Below are 4,532 nucleotides of genomic sequence, written 5' to 3' on the forward strand. Positions count from 1 at the left end.
CCCCCTATTCCTGGGCTAACTTGAGAATCCCAAAGTGGCTTTCGTGTCCGCCTTGGCCTGCCCCCCGCGGCTTCAATTTCCCTAACACTTTTCTCTACCCGGTATGTTTCCCCAAGCTTTCCTCCAACGATATTCCTCCCTCATTTCTCCTGGCCTCTCCCCACAGTCCGCGTCCGAGTCTGTCTGTTCTAGCGTTCACTTTCACTTTCGACCTTAGAGATTTCTCCCAGCTTCCCTCCGTAGTCCGTATCTGAGTCTATGCCTAGGCTTTCAATAGCTTCTTCCGGCTCCTTTTTCGTCCGGCTTTTCCCTAGGCTGTTTGCTAGTCTCTCTCTCCGATATTTTCCCAATTCTTCCCGTTTCTTCCCGTTTCTTCCCTCCTAAGTTTGCTATCCGTCCTAGGTTTCCTATCCGAGTCATTTCTTCCCTCCTAAGTTTGCTATCCGTCCTAGGTTTCCTATCCGAGCTAGGTTTCCTATCCGAGTCACGGCACCATTATGTCGCTCCCCCTCTTCGTGGAGGAACGACACAAGACCCTGCGCTGTTCTTTCTGTCTGCTCGGCCCTCCCCGGGTTTGCTGCTGGTTCTTCCCGGGTTGGCTACTATCCCTTCCACCTCCGTGGAAGGGCAGTTCCCCCTGGCCACATTCCCCACTTCCGCAGGGGAGCGGCACACCGCCGGCCGGCTTTCTCGGGGGCTGCACGGGTTCCCTTAGATGTTCCCCATAGATGTTCCTGGTGCATGCCGTTTCTCTCCTCCTTTATAGTCCTCCTCCGCCAATCCCAACTCGGCTGCCCACACGCCGAGTACGCTGCTCTCCAATCAGGAGCAAGTCCTACAGTTTATTAGTTGAACTGGAGGCAGCTGCGCGGAAGCTGTTTACTTCTCTCCCAGCGCCATATTGTGGGAGAGCAGATGCATAGAATAAGTCTTAATTCGAGTAACTTAGTCTAGTCCGGATTGCTCCCCACAAAGCCTTTTCTACATATGTGATCCTGAGAAGTCAGTGAGAATTTCTGTCACTTGCTGGGAAGGGTGAAGTTGATAGTGGACTGAAGGAAGTGGGATAATGGGTACTAAAAAATGATTCTATAGAAGGATTAAGTTCCGGCACCCTATAGCACAATGACCTACAATATAGCTTATTATTGGCTGTAAGGGAAGGGCTTAAAGTATGCAAACAGGGGGCAGTGATGAGAAGGTAGAGATGCCAGTGGCCCTGATTTGATGAGCACGTGTTGTATACCATGCATGTGATAGAGTGGCACATTGTGTCCCAGAGGTGTGCACCCTTATTATGTGTTCATCCAAAAAATAAGTTTAGATGTTTCAGAAATGGAAATGCCAGTGACACATTCTGAATATGTAATGAATTATCATAGCATATACCAGAAAGACAAGAGAGGTAGGTGTTTGGTGTGGTGATAAAGGTACCATTTGGGACACCACATCTCATTATGAGAATGCCTGAGTGAGAGTCCTGCCTCTGCTTCCAATCCAGCTTCCTGCTAATGTGCATCCAGGGTGGGGGCGCAGGTATGGCTCAGATACTTGCCTCTCTGCTGCTCATGTAGGAGACCTAGACCAGATTCCAGGCTCCTAACTTCAGCCTTGCCCAGCCCTGGCTTTTGCAGGCATTTGAGAAGTCAGTCAGCAAACGGAAGGTCTCTGGCTTTACCTGTCTTCCTCCCTTCCATATAAATGAAAAAAAAAGAGAAGAAAAGAATTTCAGTCACTTGGCTTTCCTGTTGAAATTATACGGAGAATAAACATTTCCCTAAATGCAACAGGATGAAATAAACCATAACAGTAAAATTTAATTCAGTAGCACAAACATAATAAATTTTCATTAAATATAAATAATACTTTGAAGGGTATAATTATAATAGCTGGGATAGCCTTGTATTCTGATTTTCCTGGATTAGTTTTATTCATACCTGCTATATCAGCAAAATTATTCATGTTGCTTTCTTTCATTGTCAAAAGTATCCTGGTTTGGGACATTTGACCAAGTGGTTAAGGTACTGGTTAGGATACCCTCATCCTACACCGGGGTGCCTAGGTTCGACCCCTGACTCCAGCTCCTGATTCCAGCTTTCAGCTAATATAGTCCCTGGGAGGCAGTGGTGATGCTTCAAGTGAGTGGGTCTCTAGCACCCTCATAGGAGACCTGATTGAGTTTCTGGCTCTTGGCTTCAGCCTAACCCAGCCAGCCCAGGCCATTGCAGGCATCTGGGGAGAGAACAGATGGGTAGGACAAGGTTTTCTCTCTGCCTGTCAAATAAATAAATAAAAATAAATGTTGAAGAATTCTGTTTTGAACACTAAATTACTTGGTCTTTTAATGACAACTCTGGCTTACTACATACTTAGAATGGGCCAGTACTATTTTCTGAAATACTTTTACCTCATTTAATTCTATAACTTTTGCAAGGTAGGTACTATTGTGGATAAGAAAAGTAAGGCACATAGAAGTGAAACAAATTCCTGATTTTAATGCAAATTCATTTGAACCTCCTTGGAATTTTACTATTTAACCTTTTATTTTTGTGTGTAACATTAGCAGTAGAATTGCTCAAGCATAGCAAAATAAAGAAAATATTACAGATGAAAGGAGAGGAGAAAGAATAAAGAAGCATTTGTGAGCTGAAGTCCTGTTCTGGGTGCTGTATCCATGCATTAATTTTCTTAGTTACAATTCCCTAAGAGCTGAGTCCATTTGAAGTAAAGTTTATACAAGGCCTTAAGATGTCTGAACTTCTACATTCAACAGTAACTTAATCATATGCCCCAAAATGTCTGCATTTCACTCTTCCACAAATAGTGCTTCCTCCTCTTTTCTTTTATGATGTGGCAGTGACATTTTTAAAAGTGTCACACAGTTTGGATTAATCTAATTCCTTGCTATGATTAGCTTTAGGTTACACGTTTGGGAATAAATTCTACAGGAGTGATTTTGTGCCTTCTCAAGATGTTATGATAAGGGTCACAGGACGGTGCTTTGTCCCCTTAATAGTAAGCTTCATCTTTGTCACTTGGTCACTTGTTTTTAGAAGGCATTCGTCACATTTTTATGTCATAAAAATTTATTTCCCTTCTTAATTAACATATGATAGTCGACAAATACTTGGAACTTTCTAAAAGCATTGTGCTCTCCCCAAAATTCTTCTATTATTGTAGCATGCATTGGTATTTCCTCTATGAATCAATTACTCGATGGCTGCAAAGTAGTGATTTCTCAACTCAGTTCCTTCAGGAAATATGGATTGGCATGTCATTGTCAAGAAAACCTTTCCCACTCATCTTTCTCCCGTCGTCCTGAATTTACTGGATTTCTTTTGTAAGTTGTAATTCCTTACTGGCTTTATCCATTTGCTGCTCATACAGTCCCAACAGTCCCAGATTGGGCCAGTTAGAGCCTTACAGAGGTGGTGCCTCCCTTGTATCTACCCAAGCAGCTCCCTCCTGGTTTCTCAGCACCATCTGTGGCACAGTAAGATGCCTTAAGTTCAACTTGTTCTTTCTTTTACTGAGATCTGTCTCCAGTCATTTCTTTAAGATTCCCTTGCTCGTTTTAGAAGGGAAGGGTATTTGGAAACCAAGAGTTGAGATCTTAATGAGCTCATTGCTACTGAGACATCATTGTTACCAGGCCCTCTCAGTGAACAGAACCGAGACACACACTTGAATAATGAGTTGCCTGCATACATATATACACATATTTCATGACATATATATCATAAAGCATAAATGTGAGAATATTTCAAAAATTTTTTACAGTGTAGAATTAAAAGATAAGTATATTCTGAAGAAAAATTTATAAAATTATTGCCTAGGGGCCAGCACTGTGGTATAGTAGGTTAAGCATCTCCCTGTGGTACCAGCATCCCATATGGGTGTCAGTACAAGTCCTGACTGCTCCATTTCTGATCCACCATATTGCTGATAGCCTGGGAAACCAGTAAAAGATGTCCCAAGTGCTTTGGTCCCTGTACCCGCACAGGAGACTTGAAGACATTTCTGGTTCTTGGATTTGTTTTGGCCCAGCTCTAGCTATTGCAGCCATTTGAGGAGCAAACCAGCAGATGGAAGACCTCTCTCTCTGTCTCTCCCTCTGCCTGTCTCTAACTCTGCCTCTCAAGTAAATATAAAGATTTTTAAAAATATCGCGTAGTATTTTTGCCATAATTCACATTTGCCATGAACTTTTTGAAGCCCGTAGGATATGACATATATCACAGGCTCCATGTGACAAACTATAATTGCAACCAATACTGCAGAATTCTTTGTGTCCCCGAACTCCTCATTGTTATCTCCCTTCACCCACAGTGATACCCCTGACTGCTGATAATATCAAAATACTAATTTCCTGATTCTTACAATATGCAGAAAGCAATTTCAGAACTACTACAGCAACACCTCTAATAATAACTAACCTGATAAGTAGAGGTCCAAGGTGGTTTGATGGTTCTTCGCGTCATTACAGTGAGAGTATGTAGACAGAGTAGTGCACTCAGATGATATGTGATGAA

At 42.7% G+C, this 4,532-nt stretch overlaps 1 long non-coding RNA gene across 1 annotated transcript; it reads left to right on the plus strand.

Annotated features, from left to right (window-relative positions):
* Nucleotides 1-248: 248 nt before the first annotated feature.
* On the plus strand, nt 249-736 carry LOC149124744 (uncharacterized). Its single transcript, XR_016213789.1, has 2 exons — nt 249-402; nt 453-736. It is a non-coding gene; the product is annotated as an uncharacterized LOC149124744 (long non-coding RNA).
* Nucleotides 737-4,532: the final 3,796 nt, after the last annotated feature.

This window comes from Oryctolagus cuniculus, chromosome 9, assembly GCF_051225735.1.
Source record: "Oryctolagus cuniculus isolate XC-2025 breed Fujian yellow rabbit chromosome 9, ASM5122573v1, whole genome shotgun sequence".
Classification (NCBI taxonomy): domain Eukaryota; kingdom Metazoa; phylum Chordata; class Mammalia; order Lagomorpha; family Leporidae; genus Oryctolagus; species Oryctolagus cuniculus.